The sequence below is a fragment of the Takifugu rubripes genome, chromosome 17 (assembly GCF_901000725.2).
Source record: "Takifugu rubripes chromosome 17, fTakRub1.2, whole genome shotgun sequence".
Taxonomy (NCBI): domain Eukaryota; kingdom Metazoa; phylum Chordata; class Actinopteri; order Tetraodontiformes; family Tetraodontidae; genus Takifugu; species Takifugu rubripes.
This window is the reverse complement of record NC_042301.1, coordinates 12223578-12236420: the sequence shown is the minus strand read 5'-3', so window position 1 is coordinate 12236420 and position 12843 is coordinate 12223578. Positions and strand designations below refer to the sequence as shown.

General features: G+C 47.9%; 1 long non-coding RNA gene across 1 annotated transcript; it reads right to left on the bottom strand.

Annotated features, from left to right (window-relative positions):
* Positions 1 to 3444: 3444 nt before the first annotated feature.
* LOC115253310 (uncharacterized) lies at positions 3445 to 12476 on the bottom strand. Its single transcript, XR_003891623.1, has 3 exons — positions 12382 to 12476; positions 6699 to 6792; positions 3445 to 4232 (listed from the first exon to the last, which is right to left on the bottom strand). It is a non-coding gene; the product is annotated as an uncharacterized lncRNA (long non-coding RNA).
* Between the last annotated feature and the right edge of the window lie 367 nt (positions 12477 to 12843).

Genomic DNA, 12843 nt, shown 5'->3' with positions numbered 1-12843 from the left:
GAAGAGTTCGACTGGCTTTCTTGAGTCGACGAAACAGGTGGAACACGTTTAGTGCTTAGAGTGCTCTTCTCTTAGGGGCAACAGCAAACCTGCACTCCTGGTTCTTCCCCTGACCTCAAGGAAGGTCATCTGTGGCCCTGGATGCCCCAGGAGGTGTCCAATACAAGAACTCCCACAAGAATCAGAGCCGCCTGTGACAGCAGGGACATGAGAATGAAAGATTTAAGATGCTTGAAGGCCGAATGATTCAATCCTCACGCAGTGTGTTATGACTACGTCAGGATGTTTCCATGGCAGCATGTGATCGACTGGGATGATTTTGCAAAATGATTTTGCAAAAATAGTTTGTATTTCCTCAGAAAGTCTTTCCTTGACCTTGTCGTCTTTGTCCTTTTCTGATTTTGTTCATCAAGTTCATTTGAGTTTGTATTCTCAAATTTTCTATCCTGGTATATTGAGGGACCAAAATCTGATTATACAAGCAACACAGGTCCATGTCACTGGGCCCCACAACTTTAAGGTAAAATTGGGTTGAAGTCAGGGTTGTGGTTGGCCTTGGCGTTGGGGTTGGGGTTAGGGTTAGTGTTGGAGTTGGGGTTAGTCTTGGGGTTAGTCTTGGGGTTAGTCTTGGGGTTGCGGTTGGGGTTGGGGTTGGGGTTGGGGTTGAGGTTAGTGTTAGGGTTAGTGTTGGAGTTGGGGTTAGTCTTGGGGTTAGTCTTGGGGTTAGTCTTGGGGTTGCGGTTGGGGTTGGGGTTGGGGTTGGGGTTGAGGTTAGTGTTAGTGTTAGTGTTGAGGTTGGGGTTAGTCTTGGGGTTAGTGTTGGGGTAGGGGTTGGAGTTAGGGTTAGGGTTAGGGTTAGTCTTGGGTTTGTGGTTGGGGTTAGTCTTGGGGTTGGGGTTAGTCTTGGGGTTAGTCTTGGGGTTGGGGTTAGTCTTGGGGTTAGTCTTGGGGTTGGGGTTGGGGTTGAGGTTAGTGTTAGTGTTGGCGTTGGGGTTAGTCTTGGGTTTGTGGTTGGGGTTAGTGTTGGGGTTAGTCTTGGGGTTAGTCTTGGGGTTGTGGTTGGGGTTAGTCTTGGGTTGTGGTTGGGGTTAGTCTTGGGTTTGGGGTTAGTGTTGGGGTTAGTGTTAGCGTTGGGGGTTAGGGAGTTAGGGAGTTAGTTGCAGTGGTTAGGGTAAAGAGCTGGGTTGTGTATTCTCAGATATGTGTGTGTTATAATTTTTCAAGGGAACCGCAAAGGTCTATTGCAGAAACAGCTGCAGAAACATTTATGTACTTTTTCCTTCTGTGCGCATGAAGTGACCGGCGGCCCAACAGGTGGCAGCTCCATTCACAGATAACGGAACGAAGAGGTTGGGAGTGACAGGCCGAGTCGTTAAATGTGTACAGACGGGAAACCGTGTCTTGATGGGTGCACAAGTTTCCCCAGGCAGATGTTCAAAACCCAATTTAACGCACTCGGTATGTGCAATTTAAACACTTCAGCACAGTACCTGCGGTAAGGTGAAACTGACTGTTTGGCGCCTGATTTAATTTAAAAAGGTTTTTGCCTTTGATTAAGACAAACCTGAGAATGTGGACACACGGTGCCTCCAGCTAGCTCTCAATGGTTTAACGACCATACGGACAGGTGGAATCAGCTGTTTTGTTCCCCTTGCAACTATGTAATATATCTTTACATTCCCCAGGGCGTCTCTTTTTTCAGGGGAAAAAAAACTGTGCGGATGAGTTTTCAAGTTTCATGCTTGTCTACATGGAACATACTGTCCCTCAGTGTCACCAATGAAGGAAAATCCACATACTAATTACCCCAGGTCATATTCACACTTTGCCATCTAACCTACTAGCAACATACATGTGCATGTGTCTGGTGCGTGCCTTTCAAAATAAGTTGTTCTTCCTTTTTTTCAAAATAAAATGTCCGATAACAGATGCACATTAAATATTGAACCTTTTTTTGACCGGCTGTCTGCGACCCATCCAGAAGGAGAACCAGTTGAGTGTTTTAAACAATAGACATGGATGTGGTCGCTTAGCAACCAACATCCACTGGTTAATGGGGATAATTTCCTGCAAAGTTTGTTTGCGTTGGCGTCGTGCTGCAGGTTATTGTGTCTATGATGCAAATGATGAGAATGTTGAGACTGCTTGGCAAGGTGGTTTCCTCATCCGTGGGGTGGGGGGGCTGGTGATGCGTTTCTGTCACAATTTTGATTTCAAGCGCTCTGGGACTGCAGCCTTATCTTAAATTAACTCTTACCCTTGAACTGATTATTCAGTTTGCTCTTGGAGATACACGCATGTGTGTGTGTGTGTGTGTGTGTGTGTGTGCGTGTGTGCGTGTGTGTGTGTGTTAAAACACATCCGGAGCTAATGTTAACACCATTGTCCTGTTTGCTCTTCAAACATGTGAGCAATCCCTGACTGCTATTTACTTTTCGCGAACTTCTTTGCTCACGTCGCTGTGCGCAGATCATTCAGTGAATAGTTGTGTAAATATTTGCCTGTGGCAGCGCGAAGGTCAGCATCACTAAATAAGAGCATCTGTTGCTGCAGGCGTGGATAAAAGGCCAAGAGCAGGTAGATGTGCAAGCGTTATTGTTTCATGTGCCCAAACACAAATTACCCCCAACCAAAACCTTGGTCTCTGCATTCCTTATTCATGTATTAACACTTTATTAATATCTTTATCACGCTTTCGGGACCTGCTGAAGAGAAGCACCAAAATAACTCGTGAGTATTTGTGTGGCTCTCTGTCTGTTCTTTTTATATATTGCGCATAGAAATCCACATTCAGTGACATTTTTGGTAAGGGAATATACGTATGTTTAGAATATACGCATGTTTAGTTCAAGGTTAATCAATGAACGCTCAAAGACAGAAATTCGAGGATGTATGTCGGTGTTTATTTGACCCAACCATAAAACTGGTCTCGTTAGACTGACGAAGCTTCTCCCAGTTGGTGCCGTGTGTCTTTGGCTCAGCTCTGCTGGAGATTAATTTGCTCTTTGAACAACAGCAACAGCTGCTGCAGTCACAGTCTCATTATAGTAGTCATGGGTGTCGCAAACAACAAACACCTTTATTAGATTCTTTTCCAGATCTGCATCGGATCCTCGTTACCCCCCCCCACCGTCGCTCCTCCGTGTTTGTTTTCCATGAAGCGTCTCCAGGGAAACCCCGTCTGCACATAACTGTGATGAACGTCAATCAAGAGTGACGTCAAGGTCACATTGAATTCCGATACGGGAACCCATTGTTGTTGGGACTGAGGTTGGAAATCCGATCGGTTCGAAAGTGGCCCAAATCTGATTTGAAAAGACCCGTTTTGGTTCGTCATCTGCTGTTTACACTGTTGAGAGAATCAGAAGTGGGTCACATGACAGGGGGGAGGGGGACTGAGATGAAATCTGTCCTTACTTTGCGTGATTAATGCTGTTTTATATCGTCACACTTGGCATGATGATGCGTTCAACTTTGCACTGGTTGATGTTTCTGCTACAACGTTGCCAGAGACCGATCGCATCCCAACTGGACCGCTGCTGTTGGCAAACCATCGCTGAGGCCTCCAGTGGCGAGTCTGTGCCATTCTCTCCATCTGAAGTAACGTGGGCACGCCGGCGGCGTGGATCGGTGACCGTGGTTACTGCTGGATGCTCCTCTGTAGGCGCGACACCTCGGACCATCGTGTCGCCGTCCTCTGATTGTGTTCCAAAATATTCCAAAGCTGCTGTGAGGACATTCCGCTTTCAGATGCCTCTTCACATTCCAGATATTGCTGCTGTCCCATAATGCATTGCGTTTCAAATCCCTCCCCAGCGCCGAGGTCGCGTGGGTGACTTTGCATTGTTCTTGACCTTTGTCCAGCTTTACTTTAATTCTGTCGACCGCAGCTTTTTCATGGACTGATCAAGGTGATGGTTTCTGGAAAAGCATCAGTGTCCTCACTAACATATGAAAACACTCAGGAGTGTACTGGTGAGGAATATAGAGTGAGGACCTCTGGGTCACTTAATAAAGAGACACAACATGTTCTTGTAAATCTTGGATCAGGAAGCACAAAAACATCAAAAGGTCATAACAATGGATGAAGATCTAATGGACAACAACATCATCATCATCATCATCATTATTATAAACATGCATACAGTCCCTTCCACCAGGACCAGGATTTTAAGATGTTCATCTTCAGTTTCCTCTTGGTGCAGATCCAGATCCTAATCACAGGTGGATACCTGGGGGAGAGAGAGAGAGAGAGAGGGCATAGAAGGAAGCAGGAGACACAATGGCTCCTGCACACAAACTCAACAATCACACTAATTTGTGTGATTGTAATTACAGTCGATCGAGTTAATTTGGATTCCTGGTGTAAAACCGCTTCACAATCAGCTGCTCATTTCCTGTCCGTAATGTTGCGCCTGTGGTCACATTAGTTTCTGCATTCCTGACAGGGAGAGGTGGAAGAATGTGAGCAGGAATGATTGGTTCTGTTGCTCCCACGTGGCTCCATGTTTGTAGAAGATCTAATGTTCAGCTTTGTGGCGCTGGTATTTGCATAAATGATCCTAAATCCGACACTCTCACGCCTCCCAATTCTCACCATCACTCATGTTTCCTGCTTTTATTCATCGAAATCACCATCGAGCATCTTCTTCCCTCCTGAGTGTTTTATAAAAAAAACGTTGTTTTATTAAATAAAATGGTTCTAAAGCACCTCCCTCCCTCCCTCCTGCACACACATACACACACACATACACACACACACAAAACAGAAGAAAAAAAATGCAGCACGCAGCTTTTCCACAAGAGTCAGGTGGACGTCACATCCGTCAGTGCTCTTCCTCGCCAAGTCAACCGCTGGGATTGTTTCCAGTCTCAGCACATTTCCAAACTGGGACGCGTCCAGGCCGCCGAGGTCAGGCTTCACGTGTGCGTGGCGGTTTGTGTCAGAGGGGCCACGGCCGTCACGCAGCTTTGACTCGATCTGGAGCCGCACGTTTCACCGGCCGACACGTCACAGAGAGCGTTCATCACGGCCGCAGGAGTGTGCAGATTAGCCTGAATGAGCAGGATAATGCTAACGTATTTAGCACGCCCAGCCCATGACTCGGCAACGTGCCGACCACACCTGAGGTCAGAGGTCACATTATCATGGCTAATTATCAATGGACCCTAAAGGTGTCCTATAAATAGATGCTAACTTCTATAGCCATGCATCCCTGTTTGGGAATTGTGGACATGGACCGAACGCAGCATATATTTTTAACGCCACACCTCCTCTATTTGCTCCTGTGTGTCACAGCTCAGCAGACATCCAGTCATGGCCGCCCTCTCAACGTGGCATGGATCCCCGCCGCACGTGCTCACGCTCGCAGAGCCAGAATATCAGCGAAGTTCTGTCGGCGGAGGCTCGTTCTTAATCTCTGATTGAGGCGGGTGGGAGCGTCGGGGTGAGCGCTGTGATAAATACGCCGCAGACATTTTGTCATTCAGACAGTAAAAGTCAGTCTGGGGTCTATTTATACGCCTTCTATTTTTAGCTACAATGGTGCCACAGCTGCACGTGACGGGCTCGGCTCGTGCACGCCGCCTCCGCTCCCGTGCATACATCTCACAGCCCCCCCCTTCCCCACTCTGTCCCATGTTTTCCAATCTCTCTTCAATTGGCTGACTTGCCCCCCCCCCCCCCCCCCTCCCATTCTTCCTCTACCTTCTCATTCACCCACACACACACACACACACACACACACACACACACCCATTCAGTCGTGCACTGTCTCCTCGGTCACGTTTTGCTTCCTACTTTCAGAACCCCCTGAAGGCGAGCCATTTCAGGATATTTCACAGCAGAGCCGCACACCAACTCTGTCACTCTCCTGGACGCGAGCGCACACGAGCGGGCGCGCAGACACGCGCCACAGCCCGCCGCGTGCGCGCCTTTCGATTCACACGTGCGCCCCGAACCTGCCACAGCTGATAGTGTTCCAACACGGTTCTGTGTACTGTTCACAAATAAGCCGAGCAGAGATGGGATTCGCTGAAGGCAACAAACAGTGCGATTCATAAATATATGAATGCAGCGCAGCTAAAAATAAAACGAAAATAAACGCACAACGCACACAAACACACGCGCACGCACACTCCGCGCCTGGCATCATTCAGCTCATGCTTCTGCTCTCAGAGGAGACGTGATAAAAATAGAGGTGTTTCCCGTCCATGCCCCCTGCCACACACACACACACTCGCACGCACGCACGCACGCACACACAGATTCTCCTCAGTGCACACAGTAGCAGTCTTCTTTCATCCAGATTTTCTCTCCCTCTCTGTCGCCATTTAACCGGGCTGCTTGGGTTCCGCCGCCACGTGGGCCCGGAGCCACGTTCCTTATCAAGCTGCACACAAATAAGACCGATCCAATTTGCCTCCTCTTTAATAGCCGTTTCTGTTTGAGCCGTAATGACTTTGGCCCCGAAACAGAAGCGGCGAGAGCTTTGCTTATTTGCGAGGTGGACTTTCTGTTTAAACCTCACGTTCAGAAACTCCCTTTCTACCATTTCCAGCTCCTAAATGGAGGCAAAGGAAGCACAGCATCTGTGGGAAGCCGTGTTTCATCTCTACCCCCTGAGAGCTAAGAGTTCTGGTTTTAATTGTTTCCTCCCACCTTTTCCAACTAGTTAAAGATCAGAAGTCACTCGTACCCAGTTACAGCTACATGAACACTTCCTCACGGATCCCTTCTGACAGGCTGCTTCTGATGATACTCCGACCTCCTGACCCGTGTCCCTCCATGTGCTAAAATAGTCAGATATGAAGATGAGTAGCCCCTCCTCAGAGCAGCTTTATACTGGGGACCAGTAACCAATGTGTCCAAGTAAAAAATGCCTGAAAATCCCACAGGTAACATGAACCTGGAAGAGAACCAATAACACTGAGTGTTTGGAGGCACCATCTTTCAACACCGCCTGCACGCTCATTAACAGTGACATTTTCATCCGTCCTGCCGAGCCCCGATCACACCGGTGCACTTCGGCTCCAAAGATGCGTTTTTATTTTTTCACGCTAATCATCCCGTGTTGTGTTCATGTCTAGCGCTGCGTAACGGCGCTTTACACGGGATTGCACTCAAAACGCAGGAGTCGGAGCCGAATTAATGATGAATAAATGATAAATTCCCAAAAATCTCAGAATCACACTGGGGGGCACATCAATCACAGCGGCAGTCAGAATTAGATCCCAGGCTGTTATCTGTGCTTGGCTGATTAGAAAGGTTGCTTATGAAAGGCAGACCGTTACTTCCAGGTAGCAGGAACATGCAGTGGGAGTGGGAAGAGGAAGAGAATTCCATCAGTCTGGAGGCGTTTCACACACTTTGAAGATATGAGACCTTGAAAATCGTGTCCTTCTAATTAATCCTGTTAAAACACAACTTTTCTCTTATCTTGGAAGTCATCTCTCTTAGCAGGTTTGTTAGCTAACATCGTTTTTTGTTGCCTGTGTTTCTTCTGTATGACTTAAGTACCCTCGCTCACAGCGAAGTGAAGCGAGATGGTTCTGGGTCTCCATTTAGATGAGCCATTTGCTCAGAATTCCCTGTTCCCCTGAATGACTATGAGCATCGGGGCTCCAGCACTTTCATACACTTTGATTGGTTGTTGCTGGTTCCGTCAACAGCAACAGTGAAAACATTTCCAACATTTTTACTTGGTTATTGTCAGCTATTATGATGTCTTTTCATTCATATCACTGCGAAAACAACAGAAAGAAACATTTACATTTGAACACATCATGCTAATGTAACTGACCTTTGCCGAGCGCTCATAATTACTGAGAATTTGAATGCACCATAATACAGTATGGGTGCTTGTGGAGCCGCTACACTTGGAATCCTCGCTCCACAATGAACTGCTGACTTCCCTCCCTCTTTTCTGGTCACCACGTTTGTGATTTTTTTTTGGGTGGGAGGGGCATCATTTTATTTGATTTCACTCATTCCCTGCTGGAGTTGGCTCTGCTCACTTAATTCCCACGAGCAAGAAAGAACCGTGACACATGACTATTTTTTGGGCCAAGAGGGTTATTAAATTTTTTTTCAATATTCCAATATATGATATTTATTTAGCTCCTGGTCTCCCCCAGGGACTCCTGGGACACACAGGAATGGATGGATGGACAATTAAATTTACTTATGAGCATTTGATCCAGAACTTGAGCACCGAATATGATAAAACCCCAAAACAAAAACAGTCATTAATCTCACTTATAATAGAAAATGGTTTCCAAACCTGCTCCACCACCTCAGTCAGGAGGGTTGTCGAGAAGCCAACCTCTGCTTTCCGCTTCTGCTGGAACTCATATATTTTCTATTCCCAGAGACTCTCTTCTAATAATCTTTCTCTCATTTCCTGATACTTTTATGCAATAAGTTCACACCATAAAACGACCAAATCCGAAGTACTATTACAGGGTTGTTATTAACACCCAGGAGTGTCTATAAAATAATATTAAACTAATGTAATTAGAGTCATTAAGGAGAGGTGTCAGGGATTCGAAAACAAGTGGGAAGAGATAATTCCCAGTGCATTACTGAGTTGAGCCCAGCCCCCAGACTTAATGACCACAGAAGGCAGCTTTGGTCTTTACTGGCTGCTATTAACAAGTCATATTTCTCTCTGGAGCTTCTTAACGAAGCCGGGGTTTTTTTGTAACATCTTACCATTGTTTGGCTGCTCTTATTGACTCTGTTCATTGGGTTAATTAAATATTCTCCTTTAAGATATGCATGCAAATTTGCAGCTGCTGCGGTTCTCCCGCTCAAAACTGACCGCCATAAACAGACCTTATCCCTCACAAAGCCGACAAAAGCACGGGAATGCGTGCTCACTCGGACTTCCTGGGATTTGGCTGATCCTTTAAATGCATTGGAAATGAGGAAACTGGCACGCTGGATTCATCCGTCAAGAAACTGTGCGGGGGGGCTTCCACCCAGACGACACCGAGGTGCAATTTTAGCCCTCTTCGATGAATCTGTGTGGTCGTCGCGGTGTTTGAATGTTTGAATGATTTCATCTGTTCCCCCCGAAACGATAAAATAAAGCGCGAGCACATGGACGGATCGGAGCGGGTGTCGGCCGCCTGGAGGCAGGTATAAGGTCGGTTCTGGTCAGAAGTGACGGCAAAGTGCCTTCCTGCTTGCATACCGTTGAACCCAGATCCATTTTTGTCCTGTTTTTCAGGTGCAAAAGCTTTAAAGGGGCGACCGCGCGAGGCCGAAGCAGGTTCTGTAAGTGCGTGAAGGCTTGTCTGCCGCTAGTAGCAAAGTAGGAACAAGGTCACCTGACACCAGTGCCAGCTTGGACCTAATGGAAAGTCTGTGTCCTCGCTCAGCCGATGCCCACGAGAAGAAATTATGTGCCGCCAACGACTGGGTTGCATGAACAGAAAATGGGAGTTGATGGCTTGTACAGCACACGGACATTTTTCCGCCTCGCGCCCCTCAGGTGGTCACCGGGTTCATCCGGATGAACATCCTTCTCTTTCTGAGCCTCTGTGGATCGGGGCGGCCGTGACGGGTTTGGCTGCTTTCATTTGTGAATTCAGGACGATGAGATTTATCTTCCTGGGTGAGTGAAGCTGCGTTCAAAGCATCAAGACTGAATCTGCAGTTGCATGAATGCAGCAGATCATAACAGATACGAGGAGACGTTTGCGGCACGGCCCCCTCCTGCATGTGTGCGTGCACGTGTGGGTGTCTGAGAGAGAGGCAACGTGTGGAGTGAAGACCAAGGCGGGGTGTTATTACTCTTCAGAATGACAGTTGTAACAACAGCGGCGGTGAAAAGAGAGAGAATTCCTCCGGCGCATTAGAGAAATAAGCGAATCCATTAAAACTAAGGAGGAAAAATAAAGTGAATGTTCCAGCGATGAGGAGGGAGGTCACAGGGTGTTGTGGTTATTTCAAAGATCTCTGTGGTTCCCTCCTCAGCTGTCCACGCGTTCTCTCTCTGGTCATCCACCTGTTGCTGCCTTTTGTGGAGGGGAGGGGGCCGTCTTCATGATCAGATCAGATCTGAGAGCTTTGGCCTTCAACCTGATGAAAGTTTAATAATTCAAAGTCATTCAGGTTTATGACCAGTATCACACCCCTTTGCCCTCCCTCCATCCTTCACCTCATTGTTTCACACCCTCTGTCTCCTCACAGGACAGTCGAACAAAGTCCAACTGTCCAAAATGTCTCTAAGGGACCAACTCATGCCTGCTAGCTTAACAGTAAGCTAACAGGCCAAGTGAGTTTCTTTATCAAACAGAACCAACGTTGATTTCTGAAGACATTTTTTAGTGACGTTTTCAGCTGTGGTGGCTGTTCTGGTTAATTCTGTGTTAGAAATTCTGATTGCACTGGTGACAACGGTGCTGAGGTGTGGATGAAGGATCCTGTTTGAGGTCTGCTCCGGCAAAATTCTAACAGGATGCTTAATGGAAACACCGCTGGGATGGAGTCGGACCTGCACCGGCGCCAGGGTTAATCCTCTGTCTGCTTAAAGCCACTGCGATAGCCTCAAATCCTGACCCTTTTAGTCGATCCGTTGCCCGCCGCTCCGTTTATTTGTCCGGCTCATTCGCGTCAGATGAACTGCAGCCATCCCGCCGAGGACAATGTGAGTCGAAGATGATGTAGCTGCGCCCCGTTTCTATCGGAGAGCAAATTAGTTTAATGCTGGATGTGCCCCAGTTGTTTGATGTAGCATGACCGTGCAGCCTGCCAGATGTATTCGCGGTTTTCTGTGATAAATGGCCATGACTTGGAAACATGAGGAGCGAATGAGGAAGGTTTTTTTCTATTTAATTAGCATGAAGAGATCTTGGTGTTTAAAGTTTAACAACTGTCCTGGTTAAAAATGAGGTTTGGTTTTCCTCAACAATGTTGAACACTGCATATTTTTCCTGTACGATGATGTCATCATCAGCATGTGTGTGTGTGTGGGGGGAGGGGGTGGAGATGAGTGAAGTGTGACAACATGAATTAGCGGCGCAGAGACAGTGGCCGTTACTCCTCGTCTCTGGGAGCAGAAACCAGCTTTGCATGTTTTGCAAACATCTGTGCCAAAGAGCCAAACGCTGGAAATAATCTCATCCGCTAAAAATAAACTCCTGAGCTGAACTGTGCATCGGGCCGACTCCTCCAGCGGCGCGATGAGGCAGCTTCCGTAGCAGCATCCACCCGTCTGTCCTCTCCGTCAGAGGCGGCCGGGCTCTTTATCGCTCTTCATCCTCTCTCTAGACGCCCTGGTTTCACCTCAGGATGTCCCCAGGAAGACCCACCGAAGGCTTCGGGAGGAGCGGTCGGAAGCACATGTTCATTTAAGGGAAGTTGTGGCCTAAACAGAGATGCATCCTGGGTCATGGATGTCTGAGAACGATTCCTCTGCTGGAACCCGACTGTAAGAAACTCTCTCTGAGCAGTTCTGACAGATCACCTGTGCTGGCCGGGAGCGGCTGCCTTCAGCCTTTCAGTCAAACGCAGGGAGAAAATCTGCAGACGTACACAGGAGAGCACATCACAGGCTCAGTGAACGCACCACCGTCGTCATTTCCCAGATTAGATTTCACAGCCAATGTCTTGGGAGAAATTCAATGCCCGTCTGGTCCATCCCCAGTGAGACGCTTTGGGGAGCCTCAATCGTGTCCAGCCGGAGGCGGCGAGGAAGCCATTTGCTGTAGGTTCATATATGCAGGCTCACAGTGAAGTGTGAGCCGCCAAAGGCCGAGCAGATTAGCTGTTGAAGCCATTTTTCGTCATCAGGCGAATATACGGGTCAAAATCAGCGCAGAGGATGGAAAAGTGAGGCTACAGTTTAGGTTGAAGGGTTCCCGTCGGAGTCTTTAGGGAGCTAGAACGCTGAAATCCAGAAGCCGTTTGACCCGAAGTCGACTCCGCTTCACGCTTGAGTCCATAAATCTGCTGTGAACAGAAGCTCTGGTTTCCTCTGCTGGCATTCAGAACAGGTGGAGGATAATTCCAGGACTTTTTCAGCTGTTTATGTGTAAGTTCTGGAATCAATCAGCCCTTCAGGTGAGCAGCCTGAGGACCCCCACAAAGACAAATCCGGGCCTGCGTCAAGGCAGCGCGGCTCAGACTCGTGGCGGAGGAACAGCGAGGACAAGGGAGCCTCACAAACACAGCAAAGTGAAAGCAACAGAGCAAACGCGAATCAAAGCGCTTCAGGTCCAACCAAATCCATCAGAGGGGATTAAAGGGAGTTCTGAGAAGGAGCTTTTGGGGTCTTTTAACAACATGGTTCTTTTTTTTTGTTAGTCTGAGTTTTGCATCATGTGGTTGTAATTAAATGCATGACTGGGCCTTTTTTAAAGAAAAGATCTTACCTGCTGTTCTTGGCGTGAGTGTCGGCAGCGATCACGTGACCTTAAACCTTTTAGAAAATGATCTGAAGGACGTTCTGCTGGGGCGAAGGGCAGATCTGTCTGAGTGGGATTTAATACAGACGTCTGAAACAACCTCAAAAGGCCTTCCACTTCTCTTTCTTTCTTTGAGGCTTTGATCCTTTGTTCCCACTTTTTTTTCTGCTGTCCCTCTGGGGGTGGGTGACCTCTGGTGACCTCTGCAACACCCCTCATGTCAGGTATGCCGTCATCCACATGTTGTGTGCGCCAGCCCTCGTCTGGGTGTTTTTAGACGTGTGGTATCGCTCCTCCAGGGGCACAAGGGAGATTTATCCACCTCTATGGCTGTTGCCCCCCCCCCCCCCCCCCCACACACACACACACAGCACCTCCCTTCCCTCCAGTGAGTTTACCCACAATCCTCTTGGATCTTCTCTGTTTGTC